Here is a 14885-nt window from a genome sequence, read left to right as displayed (position 1 = left end):
GAGAGAGAGAGAGAGAGTGTGTGTGTGTGTGTATGTGTGCGCACGTGCAGGCATGCACACACTAAATGGGGAGGGACAGAGAGAGAGAACCTAAGCAGGCTCTGCAATGTCAGCTCCGAGCTGGTGCAGAGCCTGATGTGGGGCTTGAACTCACAAACCTGAGAAATCATGACCTGAGCCAAAATCAAGAGTCTGATGCTTAACCAAATGAGCCACCCAGGCTCCCTTAAAAGAAATTTTTAAAAGAAAATTTACCTCTACTTCACTTTTTAAATGGCATAAAACATGCTTCGTTTTCTCCCATTCAATCAAGTCAGTATCTATAGTGTCTTTTAATACAAGGTACTGCTGGGAAATCACAGATATGCAGATGAGTAAAATACTATCCCTATAATAACCAGCAACTAATTTGTTTTATGAAGCACTTTCATCTCATTTGAACCTTGCAACACCCTGAAACATTCTTGTTATCTTTTTTTTTTTTTTTTTTAATAAACAAGGAAATCAAGCCTAGAGAATTTAAATAATTTGCCTATGGTTACTCAACTAGTAATAGTGAGGCCTGACATTTTATCCGAGCATTTTGACCCCAAAGCCTGGGTTCCTTCTACTCTGGAAGCTTACATTTACATAGGGAAACCAAAGCAAAAATAACTTCAATACATGGCAGAATGTGTAATAAAAGAGGTACACACACAGACACAGACATACAGACAAACACAAAAACTATTCAGGAGAAGAAGATCAATGGAGGGGAACATTATGACCAAATTTGGCGAGGAGAGGGGAGCAAGCACCGGCAAAGAAAGAATCAGAAAAGGTTTTATGGAGAAATAAGTGGACTTTGAGCCAAGTCCTGAAGGGAGAGAAGATTTCTATACAGGATAAAGGGGAAGAGTACATCCTAGGATGAAGAAATATGAATAAGGAGGCAAAAAAAAAAAATAGACCGTGTTTAGTAAACACATGAAAACCAGTTTGTTTGAATAACAAAGTATTCATTAAAGAAGAGGAGACCTAGCAGAAAAAAGGCAAGATGATGTTAGAGCACAGAGGACTACAATACCAAGCTAAGAGTTTATCCTGAATTCCATGCTTTAACCCTAGCTGTATATCAGAATAACCTATGAACTTATTTTTTTATATATAAAGTTTATTTATTTAGTTAGGGAGAGAGTACACGAGCTGGGCAGGGGCAGAGAGAGAGGAGAGATAGAGAATACCAAGCAGGTTCTGCACTGTCAGTGCAGAGCCCAATGCAGGACTCAAACAAAACTGCAAGATCATGATCTGAAGTGAAACCAAGAGTCAGACACTTAACTGACTGAACCACACAGGCACCCCCTATGGAGTACATTAATTTATTTTTAAATACAGGTGCCTAGGCCTCCGCCAAGACTTTAATTCAGTGGGTCTTATGTGAGGTTCTGGCATCTGCACTTTCTAAAAAGCTCCTAAGCAATTCTGGTAAGCAACTAAGGTTATAAAACTACACTGTAGGGGCATCAGGGTGGCTCAGTTAAGCATCTGACTGTTGGTTTTGGCTGGGGTCATGATCTCACATTTCGTGGGTTCAAGCTCCATGTTGGGCTCTGCACTGATAATGTGGAACCTGGTTGGGATTCTCTCTCTCTCTCTCTCTCTCTGCCCCCTCTCCTCTCTCTCAAAAATAAATAAATAAAAATTTAAAAAAACTATACTGTAATCAATGAAGAAATCACTGAAGGTTTTGAGCCAGAAAATGCCACTGATTATTCATTTATTCATTCATTCAATCAACAAATATGATAAGCAGCTATCATTTGTCAGGCACTATGCTAGGAATCAATTGGTATCAGTGTAAACAAAATGGTCCTTGCCATTAAGGAATTTGTAATCTACAAATGCAAACAGTGAATAAAAATCAATGATAACTATTATTGTAATATGGAAGCATATAGGAGAGATACCTAACCTTATGAGATCAGAAAAGACTTCTGAGAGAAAATAATATATGTAAGCTGGATTGTGAAGGTTAAGTAGGAGTTGGCTAGGCCAATGGGAGATGGAGAGGTTGTGTTATAGGCAGAGGGAAGAACTAGTACAGAGGATCAGAGGTGGAAAGGGTCATGTCCCATTTGTGGAACTGAAAGAGGTTAATAACTATGGTGCATAACTGAGACAGGAGCAAAGAGGTCAGAGAAGTGAGCAGTGAGGCCACACAGACAAGCAGAAGTAGGATTAGATGTTTTGACTTGACCCTGAGAGCAATGAAGAGCTATAGAAGGGTTTATGTAGGGAGAAACAAAATTAGATTTGTATTAAACATGGTGTTTATGTCCATCAAATGGATGAATGGGTAAGTAAAATGTGGTATACATTTACAATGGAATATTTTTCATCCTTAAAAAGGAAGGAAATCCCATCACACGTTACAACATTGATGAACCTTTAGGACATTATGCTAAGTGAAATAAGCCCGTCACAAAAAGACAAATGCTATATGAGTCTTCTATGAGGTACCTGGAGCAGTCAAAATCACAGAAACAGAAAGTAGAAGATGAAAAAGATCTGGAGATCTGTTGCACAACAATGTAAACATATTTAATACTATTGAACTGTACACTTAAAAATGGCTAAGATGGTTAAAAAACAGATTTGTATTTTAGAAGGACCACTTGGCTGGCAACATGGACAGTATGGATTTTAGGTGAGGAAGAAGACTGATAGACTAGTCAGGTTACTGCAAGATGATGGCAGAGGAACTGGTGTAAAGTGAATGGATTCAAGATAGTAAGAAGATAAAGTGGACAGGACATTGTGATTGATAAGATATAGAAAATGGGAAAGGTCAGGGATGAAGGAAAAGAGAACTATCAGCTAAGATAGTAGAAAAGCTAAGCGCTATATTAATACTTTTACAAGTCATTACTTAAACATTTATGAAGCAGCTACTTGTGCCATGTACCAGAAAGCTTTAGGCAATTGTTCTGCCACCTTCATAGACCAGCTTCTCTTTTTCGAAGTTCAGCTAAACTGGCCTTTGACACAAAGTGTCTGCTTAGTAATTATTTGTTGAGTAGAAAATAAACATAATCAAAAATAAACAAACAAACAAACAAACAAACATAAGCAATTACTACAGGAAAGTGAAATGTGCTAAAATGAGCATGTTGAGGATAGAAATGCTTATGATTCACTTTGGAAATTGTTGATCTAAGAATTTACTATATAGGCAAATAATGGTGACTGTCATAGGAAGAAAAGACCAACATAAAGAACAAGTAAACATAGAAAATGCAGATAGTGGGGGTGCCTGGGTGGCTCAGTCCGTTAAGCCTCCGACTTCAGCTCAGGTCATGATCTTAGAGTACTTGAGTTCGAGCCCCATGTAGGGCTCTGTGCTGACAGCTGGGAGCCTGGAGCCTGCTTCAGATTCTGTGTCTCCCTCTCTCTCTGCCCCTCCCCCACTCATGCTCTGTCTCTCTCTCTCTCTCTCTCTCTCTCTCTGTCAAAAAATAAATAAACATAAAAAAAATTTTTTTAAAAAGAAAGTACAGATAGTGATGATGTATCAGGTGTAGGAATGCAGAAATGGAGTACCAGGAATGTATGAGAGGTATATTGGGAAACCACCCTCCTTCCACTGTCTTCATTCTTGCTACAGTATCCAAAGTAGGAACAGCTCTCAAGTGCCTACATAGACCCACCTGTGAATGATACCACTTATCAAATTAAGAAAAGTACACTTGTCAAAACTTCTGTTAAAAACTGGTTTAGCCTAAACTCAAAAAGAGCTCTATGAATTCAGTTGCCACACTAGTCTCACAGTCATGGAGAGGATCAGGAGAAAGATTAGCTAGAAATCCCCTAAAGCACTTTTCTAAATCCTCCAGCTATCTTATCACTACCAACACTGAGAAAAGATTCATCAAATGGATGGCCAAAACAACCTTGAAAGAGGCAAATGTCTTTGTGCAAACAGACTAACTGCTGTAAATCCAAGTGTTGGGAAGCAGTATTCATTCATTCATCCATTTATCCATTTGCTCAACTAGTATTTATTGCATGCCTTTATGTGCCAGTTGCTGACGATTCAGTAGTGAATAAAATAACCAAACCCAAGGAGCTTAAAGTCTGGTAAACACAGGATTACAGTGAGCCAGAACTTGATTCAAATTCCAGCTCCACTACTCAGCTAAAGAGATCTTAAATTCTCTGCCCTCCTCTCTCTCTCTCTATCTATATATATAGATAGAGAGATAGATAGAGAGATAGATATGGATAGATAGATATCTATTATATATAATAGATATTATATATCTACTATAGATATATATATTATTATTATTATATATAATAGATATTATATATCTATTGTAGATATATAATATCTATTATATCTATATATCTATATATAGATATCTATATAGATATATAGATATTATATGTATTATATATATAATATTATATATTATATCTATATATCTATTATATATCTATTATATATAATAGATATTATATATAATAGATATCTATCCATAGATATCTATAGATAGATATCTATTATATATAATTATTATAAATCTATTATATAGATATCCATAGATATCCATAATATATCTATTATATATCTATTATATATAATAGATATTATATATAATAGATATCTATCCATAGATATCCATAGATAGATATCTATTATATATAATAGATATATATGGTAAAAAAAAAAAACAAAAACAAACGGGGTGCTTGGTTGACTCAGTCAGTGGAGTACACAACTCTTGATCATGGGGTCATGAGTTTGAGGCCCATGTTGGGTGTAGAGAAAAGAAAAAAAAAAAGAAAAGAAAAGGAGAGGAGAGGAGAAAGAAAGACAACTTAATTAATAATATTTTCATTATTATTACCCAAGAAGTAAGTAATACAACAGTTGAAAAATGCCTCCTTCCAAATCAGTGGAATGTTTTCTAGTGAAAAAGCTAATAAACAGGAACTGAACAAGTAAGGTATCACTCAGAGTACTCCTTGGAATCCCTGTGCTCTATACAGTTATCTCCATTTGGATGTCCAATAAATATTTCAAACTCAATCTATTCAAAACTGACATCTCAGGGTGCCTGGGTGGCTCAGTCAGTTAAGCATCCAGCTCTTGACTTCAGCTCAGGTCATAATCTCATGGTTAGTGGGTTCAAGCCCCGCATCAGATTCTGCACTAACAGTACAGAGCTGGCTTGGGATTCTGTCTCCCTCTCTCTCTGCCTCTCCCCTACTAACTCTTCTCTATATCTCAAAAATAAATAAAAATAAACTTAAAAAAAAAAAAAAACCTGACCTCTCAATCATCTTCCATCTTGTATCCTATAGTCTTCCCCATCTCCATTAATAGAACTCTATCCAAAGTTTTTGTTTTTGTTCTGACCAAAAATCTCAGAGCTATCCTTGAGTCCCTTTATCTTCTCATAGCCCATACCCAACGCATCAGGAAAGCCTCGTTTACTCTCAAAATAGATCCAGAATCAACAGAAGCACAGCTACTGCTACAACTACAACTCTGGTCCAAGTTACCATCATCTCTCACCCTTTCTGCATAGTCTTTATTTCTTGTACAGACTCTATTGCAATTGTCACTTAGCTAGTCTTCCTGCTTTCACCCTTGCCTCCTTTTCAGTCTATTCACCTCACAGTAGCCAGAGTGATCTTTTTAAAAGATAAGTCACATAATGTCATACCTCTACTCAAAAACCCCAAAGACTTCACAATTCCTGAGTAAAAGCTGAAGTTCTTACAATGGTCTATAAGACCATGTGATCTGATCCCACATTTCCTCTCTGACTCACATCTACTATACTTTTCACTTTCTCCTCTGCAGCCATATCACCTTCCTTGGAGTTCTTCAACCATACCAGGCACATTTCTGCCTCCATGTCTTTGCCCTTGTTGTTCCCACTTCCTAGAACACTCTTTCCCCAAATGTTCATGTAGCTAATTCCCTTAATTCCTTAATTTTTGTTTCTTCTGTGAGACCTCCCCTGTCCATATAGTGAAACTGCAAACGCACCCACAGCACTTAAACCATATATATTCCAATTTGTTTTCCTGTTTAGTCTAACTCCTCTACCCACCCCCTGCTGATTACAATATAAATTCCATGAGGGAAAAGATTATTTTTTGTTCATTATTACATTCCCAATACCTGGAATAGTGCTAGATACATAGTAGGAGCCCAATAAACATTTTTAGAATGAGTAAATGAGCCAGAAACAAGCTAGCAAGTCAGGGGAAAACTGCCTTAAGAATAAAGTAAACCAGGGGCGCCTGGGTGGCACAGTCGGTTAAGCGTCCGACTTTGGCTCAGGTCACGATCTCGCGGTCCGTGAGTTCGAGCCCCGCGTCAGGCTCTGGGCTGATGGCTCAGAGCCTGGAGCCTGTTTCCGATTCTGTGTCTCCCTCTCTCTCTGTCCCTCCCCCGTTCATGCTCTGTCTCTCTCTGTCCCAAAAATAAATAAACGTTGGGAAAAAAAAATTTAAAAAAAAAAAAAAAAAAGAATAAAGTAAACTAAATGAACTCTTCTATTATTTGTGGGTTAGACTGCCAACCTCAAATTCTTGTTTTTCAAATGTCATAGGGAGTTACCAAAAATAAGGGCAGAAAACACGAGCCACAATTTATTTAGAGATTTTTTATTACTAAATGACCAAACCAAAAAACTTTAATAAAAGTTACCTTTTTCAAAAGTAAAGATGCCAACACGTATTTACAGAAATGCTTTTAGCTATTTTTACAAGTATAAATGAAATAAACTTCTGGTTATGAAAGAACTTGAGATGTGGCATTTCATACTATTTGTGACCTTGGGCTCTTTCCACTGGGGCTAATTCAGCTTTCTCAGAGTTGGGTCTACACTAAACAACCTACTTTAAAAACATCCTAAACATATACTATGAGCCTAGTCACACAAAGCATTATCATTGACCCTATTTAGGAGACTGAGGTCCATTAGAGAGCCTGGGATTTGACATAACTTGGAAAGTGGGAGGGAGAAGAGATATAAGGGCATCCCAGGTCCTAGAAGGCACATCTAAGGCCAGCAGATGTAGAAGACAGCAGAAGACCCACCTAACTAAAGGGAGAGCTATGTATTCTGAAATAAAATAGTCTAGAATGCTACACAGAAGTTTTAAAACAGAAGCATCACATTATTAAAGTATGCCTAATGGATTATTTGAGTACTGATATACCAAACTGAAGCAAAGAAAGACTAGAGACAGGAAAAACAGCCACAAAGTCTTTGTAGGAATCAAGGCATGGAATAACATCATGGCAAGAATGCAGAGAAAGGAGAATCAGACAACACAAAGAAAATAAAAGGATTGGGAACTGATTAAATTCAAGAGATGAGAAAATGTAAAAACTAATTCTGTAGTTTTCTTTTGGAGGAATAAGTATTCTAACAATAGAAAAGGGTAAGATTGAAGAATGACCTAACAGAGCTATGTTCTATTTGAAATACTAGTAACATAATTGAATGGAAAACAGGAGATGACAGAAAAAAAGAATATGAAGTATAACGAGTAACAACTATCAAAATATATGGATATCTAAGAGTTAACAGCATGGAATAATGGCTGGATATTTAAAAAGAGCTTTTGGGGTACCTGCGTGGCTCAGTTGGTTGAGCATCCGACTTTGGCTCAGGTCATGATCTCACAGTTTGTGGATTCAAGCCCTGAGTTGGGCCCTGTGCTGACAGTGCGGAGCCTGCTTGGGGTCCTCTCTCTCTCTCTCTCTCTCTCTCTCTCTCTCTCTCTGCCCCTCCCCTGCTTGAGCTCTCTCTCTCTTTCAAAAATAAACATTAAAAAAAAAAAAAGCAAAGAGGTTAGAGTGGAAGAGAGCCAAAGCATAAGAGACTCTTAAAAACTGAGAACAAACTGAGGGTTGATGGGGGGTGGGAGGGAGGAGAGGGTGGGTGATGGGTATTGAGGAGGGCACCTTTTGGGATGAGCACTGGGTGTTGTATGGAAACCAATTTGACAATAAACTTCATATATTGAAAAAAAAACAACCCTAAAAAAAAAAAAAAAACTTTTAAGGAAGGACATAGTAAGAAATTTCTTACTACCCCAGTCACTAAACACTGAGTCCCTGAAAGACATTGCAGTGGAATAAAAATGGTCAGTGAGATGTAGAGTCTGATAATTCCCCTCCCTATGAATCAGATCTGACCAAGAGAATGCAGCTTAAGTGACATTCTGGAACTTCCAAAGGTATGTCATAAGAAATCTTTCAGTTTTCACTTGGGTGGCTTATTCCTCTCGCCAGTCACCACATAAAAAGTCTATCTTGAGATCGCCAAGCTGTGGGAAGCTCAAGCCATACGGAGATGACCCAGAGAATGAGACACCATGTAGTGAAAGACAGGGGCCAAAACACCTTCATCACTGTGGCACCAGGCATACGAATGAAGCAGCCATCCTGGAAGTGGGTCCTCTAGCTGACACATGAGCATCAGAGACCTAGCAAAGCTCTTCCAAATTCCTGACCTACAAAATCATAAGCAAAATAAAATGGTTGTTTTAAATTACTGAGTTTTAGGGTAGTTTGTTATACAGCAATAAATAGGGAAATAGGTTTATTTTTTTATCTTGATAAGTCCCGAGCCTAGCAGAATACCTAGCCTACAGCAAATTCACTCCAAATGTTATGTGTAAAGTGAACCTCTTTCTTCCCTTGCAGTTCACATCCTGTCATTTCTTCTACACTCATCATTCCTTTAGAAGTCCTGGGTCACAGGGGCAATCATTGTTGGCACATCTGGAATGTTCTCTTAACTATTATGTAGTAGTAAAGGCCCCCCCGCAAAGCCACCCCAAGCTTGAAAGATAGGCATGGCTATGCTGCCAAAGTTAACCCAAGGCAGGCACCAGACAATATCGCATCTGGCTCAAGGTAAATAAGGCCAACATAATACTCTGTACTGGGCTACACAGAAACAAAAAAGAAAGAAGCAGACACAACTAATAGCAATATCACTGCACACCAAGAAACTGGAATCGGGGTCTGGCTGCTCATTTTTATAAATAATGCATGAGTTTGGTCACTGAACCGACAGAGTTTCCTTTCATTGTAAGCTCTCTGATTATATAAGGCTTCTTATAAGTCTGACAAGAAACAACACATATCAACCCACATAAACAAGGAATTTTCAAAGTAACTATTCTTTTAAAAAGAAAGAAGGTGTACAATGGGGGTGGAAATGGTGAGTGAGAAGAGGATGAGGGCTATGTGAATAAAAAGTTCTTTTCAGCCGCCTGCAGGGCTGATCCATTCCCTCATGAGCTAAGAGTGTTTCTTCTTTTTTTTCCTAATGTTTATTTTATTTTTGAGACAGAGAGCACAAGCAGGAAGGGCAGAGAGTGGGGGAACAGAGGAGCTGAAGCAAGCGGGCTCTCTACTGACAACAGAGAACCCGGGGCAGGGCTGGAACTCACAAATTGTGAGATCATGACCTGAGCCAAAGTCAGACTTTTTTTTTTTTAACATTTATTTATTTTTGAGACAGAGAGAGATAGAGCATGAATGGGGGAGGGTCAGAGAGAGAGGGAGACACAGAATCCGAAACAAGTTCCAGGTTCTGAGCTGTCAGCACAGAGCCCGACTCAGGGCTCAAACTCACAGACCGCAAGATCATGACCTAAGCCAAAGTCGGGCGCCTAACCGACTGAGCCACCCAGGCTCCCCTTAAATTTTTTTTTTAACGTTTATTTATTTTTGCAAAGTTGGACATTTAACCAACAGAGCCACCTAGGTGCCCCTGGAGTCTTTTTTTTTTTAATTTTTAAAAATGTTTTTATTTATTTTTGAAGGAGAGAGAGAGAGAGAGCATGAGCAGGGGAGGAGCAGAGAGAGAAGGAGACATAGAATTTGAAGCAGGCTCCAGGCTCTAAGCTGTCAGCACAGAGCCCGATGCGGGGCTCAAACTCACGAACTGGGAGATCATGACCTGAGCCAAAGTTGGGAGCTTAACCGACTGAGCCACCCAGGCACCCCTGGAATGTTTCTTTCAGTACCAAGTATCTGCCTGACTGAGGTCACTTTGCTGTAAAGAGAATGAATCACCTCACTAGGCCAAGTAATTGCTGAGTGGTTCTTACTGGCACAGTGGGGAGAAAAAGCATAATTTCTCCTAGAAAAGGCAAGAGAGACCCCAAAATATCTGCCAAGCAATTCTTTTCTTTTGCTGACTCTTTTGACCAGAGAGTACTGTCACTTGAGATCCCTACCCGACAATCTTATATTTCACTCATTCCCAAATTTCCAATCTTCTAGGCACTGAAAGGTCCTGCACAAAGAAGCCCCTTAAACTGTTTGATTATGAGGATATTTCTCTCTTTGTGCCTTTCTTAACAAGCTTAAGAAGAAGGCATTATGAGATGACACATACTCTGTCTGGAAGAATCTCTCTCTTGTCTGTCTTTGACAATCTCCCACACCTCCATCTTGGATATGGAAGAGAAAACATATAGCATGTAAGTTGGTGGCAGCTACTTTTTGAGTAGAATGACATCCAACCTTAGGATGAAGTTGACAATATAAAGACAGAGTGAAGAGACAGAAAGACGTGGGGACTCTAAATAACATTTAGCTGCTGAATTAAACCAACCCTTAACCTAATAAAACTGCTAGAATTCCAGTTATATGAGTCATTTTGTTGTTTAAGGCTTTATGACTATTTTCCATTACTTGCCAACCAAACACATTCTAATATATCCAATAACCAGGAAATATCTTTACCAAATAACAAAAAATATATAAATAGAATAAAATTCTACAAATACTATACATGCTACACATACAAGAACATGTGGGGAATATACATAAGTGCTTAGCACTGTGGGGAATAGATAAGTGAATTAAGGACAGTGTGTTAAAATGGAATGGGTATAGGCTTTGAAGTCAAATGAATCTGGATCCAAATCCTACTTTGGGAATTCATTTAATTTCTCTAAGCCTAGTTTTCTCATCTATAAAATGGAGAAAATATGACTACAGAATTGTGAATTATACCTAATATATAAAGCATTTTTTTTTAATTAGAGAAAGTCTTTACCCTCAATTAGAGTAGAAAAGACAAATAATTATGATCTGCTAATTGGGATATTTATCGGGTATGGGAAAGTGCAACAGTGGTTCCAGTTCTTCACCCTTTATGGAATCTATGCCCTCTGACATATAACTTTGCAGTATGCTCCCAATGTGGACTCAGGCATGTGACTTGTTTTGTCCAATGGGGATGTTGGCCAAGCAAACTTGAATATAGGCAGAATCATGAAAAGCACTTATGCAAATGGCTGGCATACTCTTGTTATTCTGGTATCATCATGTCCAGGCTAGTCCGCTGGTCCCAGAAGAAGGATGAGAAGCAGCTAGAGCAAAGGGGTCCCAGCAAAGCCCAACCTAGATCAGACTACCAGATGACCTGACACATGCATGAATGAGCCCAAGTGAGACTAGCAGAAGTGCTCAACTTGCAGATGTACAAGAAATAAATGTTTATTGTTGTATTCTTTTGAGGTTTTATGGTTGGACGTTATATAGCAATAGCTAACTAATAATACAAAGGGTTATATATTTTCTGTCTTTAAAAACTGAAGATTTCCACTTCCTTGATACTCATGACCAAATGAAAGACAATGTTAGGTCTCCTGAGTCAAAGAAATACTTATGGAACATTCCTATTTGATACATGAAATTTAAAAGGTTCTGTTTGATCTTTTATCAAACCGTTTTCTCTATAACAAACAACTCATTTGCTTAAAAACTCAGAAGTCTATACTTACTACAGGTAAAACTACCGGTGGTAGTTAGTAGTACCTAACTGTCTGATTGTTCCAAGTTCAGTTAATGTCTACAATTACAAACAACACTCACAGAAATGGTTAAAGCCTAAAAAAGTCCAGATCACTACTGTATACGAGAAGTACTCTTCCTAATAATATCAACACTTTACAGGCACTAACAAGAGTTATGTTTGTCTACTGTAATTATTGAAAATTTATTTTAAGAGAAATAAAGAATGGTGTTCACATTATTGTAAAGAGCAGGCATTCCACCAATCAAGAGTTCCATCCAAGTTCCCAATGCTGTGCTAGATGTTAGTAGTAATTTATTTTTATAATCCTTAGTGAAACCAAAAGTGTGCTGCCAAATTCAATTCTAAGACAAACATGTGAGTCCTCAGATATCTATGCCATAACGGCCCTTGGGGATCCCCTTCTGAAAATAACCAGTGACATTTGGATATTTGGCCTAAATGACCATCAGCCTATTAACATCATAATAAAAATTATAAGTTATGCCAATATCTGATTAATGATACTGGAAATATACACTCTTTCACAAAGCAGGCACTGTATGTTGTATATGGCTATAACAAGCTAACAAACACAGAGAATATTACTTAAGTGCAACATGGCCAAAAGAATGCTGCATTAAGAGCATTCATTTCTGCCATTTCGACTACACTCCACTTCTAAATTTACAACATGATCACAGATTTTTCTTTTAATTTTTATTTAGTTTGAGAGAGAGAGAGAGAGAGAGAGAGAGAGAGGGAGTGGGGCAGGGGCAGAGAGAGTAGGAGACACAGAATCCAAAGCAGGCTCCAGGCTCTGAGCTGTCAGCGCAGAGCCCGATGTGGGGCTCAAACTCGCAAACTGCAAGATCATGACCTGAGCCTAAGTTGGATGCTTAACTGACTAAGCCACCCAGGCGCTCCATGATCACAGATTTTAAAGCATGTTCTTTGTCAGAAAAAACCAACATACAAACCCTTCCAGTAAACTGACACTTCAGAGAACAATGATACAAACATGGAGTACAACAAATACTTTAACAATTATTAGTGTCAGAGCTCTGCCAGAAAGCTTGAGAGAAGGAGAGAGTTTTGTGTTTGAAGAATTTATAGACTCACTTCTGAGAAAAGAAACACACAGAAAATGTTTTTGATCTGAAATGCTGGTTATGGGCGGGTTCATTTGTAAAAATTTAGTGAGCTGTACACATTTCATATGTTATAACATTTCTGTTATGTCACACTTCAATAAAAAGTTTTTTTTTTTTAAGTTTATTTATTTTTGAGAGAGAGAGAAAGCGCAAGTCGGAGAGGGGCAGACAATGAGGGAGAAAGAGAATCCCAAGCAAGCTGTATGCTGTCAGCGTGGAGCATGATGTGGGGCTTGAATCCACAAGCCATGAGATCATGACCTGAGCTGAAGTCAGACACTTAACCCACTCAGCCATCCAGGCGTACCCAATAAAAAGTTTCTAAAATTTTTAATAACATTAACCACAGAATTGAACTAAGTATCAAATGAAAAATATTGACAATTTAAGGGGTTTGGGAGGGCCCAGTCATTGCTAATAATAAAAGCTGTAACAGTTAAAATGTACTAAGCAATTACTATATGCCAGCCACTGTGCTAAATAAGCATTTTATATTTCATCCTCACAAAATCCCTGTGAGGTCATCCTCTTATCAGTAGGATCTGCTATAATTACTGACTCCCTCCTTCTTGAAACTCCTTCCTTTCCATTCCAGGCCAATACACTCTCGTGGTTTCTCTTCCTACCTCACTAACCACTCCCTCTCAAAATGTCTTCTCCTCAGACTTTTATAATTAAATACTTTAGGATTCAGCTATTGGTCCTCTTTTCTATCTAGACTCCCTGGAACAGATACCATTATTTTTTTTATTCCCATTTTACAGACAACACCACTGAGACACAGAGAAATTCAAACCTAGGCAATCAAGACTTCAGAGTCCATGCTCTTTTTTTTTTTTTTTAATTTATTTTAACGTTTATTTTTGAGAAAGAGAGAGACAGAGTGTGAACAGGGGAGGGGCAGAGAGAGAGGGAGACACAGAATCTGAAACAGGCTCCAGGCTCTGAGCTGTCAGCACAGAGCCTGACGCGGGGCTCGAACTCACAGACCGTGAGATCATGACCTGAGCCGAAGTCGGCCGCTTAACCGACTGAGCCACCCAGGTGCCCCCAGAGTCCATGCTCTTAACCACCTCATTATTCTGCCTTCTTTGGCCTTCCATATAAGAGGCAGGACAGAACTATACACATTCCACATTCTGGTGCCCTCAGTAACTGAGAAAAGAGACACAGAGTGAGGTACATGGGACCTTCTTTTATCAGATATTAGGGACAAATATAGGGCACCAAGCCAGCAGGAAACCAATACTTGCAAATTCTGTTAAACAATTTTCCTTCCTAAGTTTCTTCACTTTGTATTTTGGTACTTACTTCCTAAGGAGGAATGTGAATACATTCTAGAACATAGACTCTTAAATCTAGATGCTCATTTGAATAATCTTGGGGAGCTTTAAGAACACATATGGGCCCTATGAAGACCTTTAAGAACACATATGGGCCCTATGAAGACCTACTAAGCCTAGAAGATTCCAGGAAGCTGTGTTTCTGAGAAGGATCCAAGTAAATTCTGAGTTGATAGCTCAGTACCTAAGTTTAGGAAGCCTTTGTTCTAGAGAGGATTCTCTGGTCCTCAGAGGTTAAGTAATGGCTTTACTGCCTAGAAGAGACTGAAAATGAAATAAGACTGAAGATGTAAACTGATTCCAAGGAGTAATAAGACCAATCAGGACACTAGAACAGTGATTGTGGAATTTTATATCAGGACACCAAATGTTTCTGGATAGTCCGGGGATTTGTTGCCACAAAATAATCTGCAGCCAAGTGATGTCTCCCTTAGCTTTGGAAGGGGTCATCCGGGAAGCAAGAATCAGTATAACATTTGAGCACTCATATTCTCAGATTATTCACAAATATTATGAGAGAATCCAAGAGTATTAATAGATATGGCTATTTTCCC

The 14885-nt window shown here is 38.4% G+C and overlaps 1 protein-coding gene across 3 annotated transcripts in view; it reads right to left on the bottom strand.

The window, feature by feature from the left end:
* Positions 1 to 14885, bottom strand: part of TESK2 (testis associated actin remodelling kinase 2) — a 132003-nt gene that overhangs the window by 25635 nt on the left and 91483 nt on the right. The window lies entirely within an intron of this gene.

This window comes from Panthera pardus, unplaced genomic scaffold, assembly GCF_024362965.1.
Source record: "Panthera pardus isolate Hobbes unplaced genomic scaffold, ASM2436296v1 HiC_scaffold_11, whole genome shotgun sequence".
Lineage (NCBI taxonomy): Eukaryota > Metazoa > Chordata > Mammalia > Carnivora > Felidae > Panthera > Panthera pardus.
This window is presented reverse-complemented; position numbering and strand designations above follow the sequence as displayed.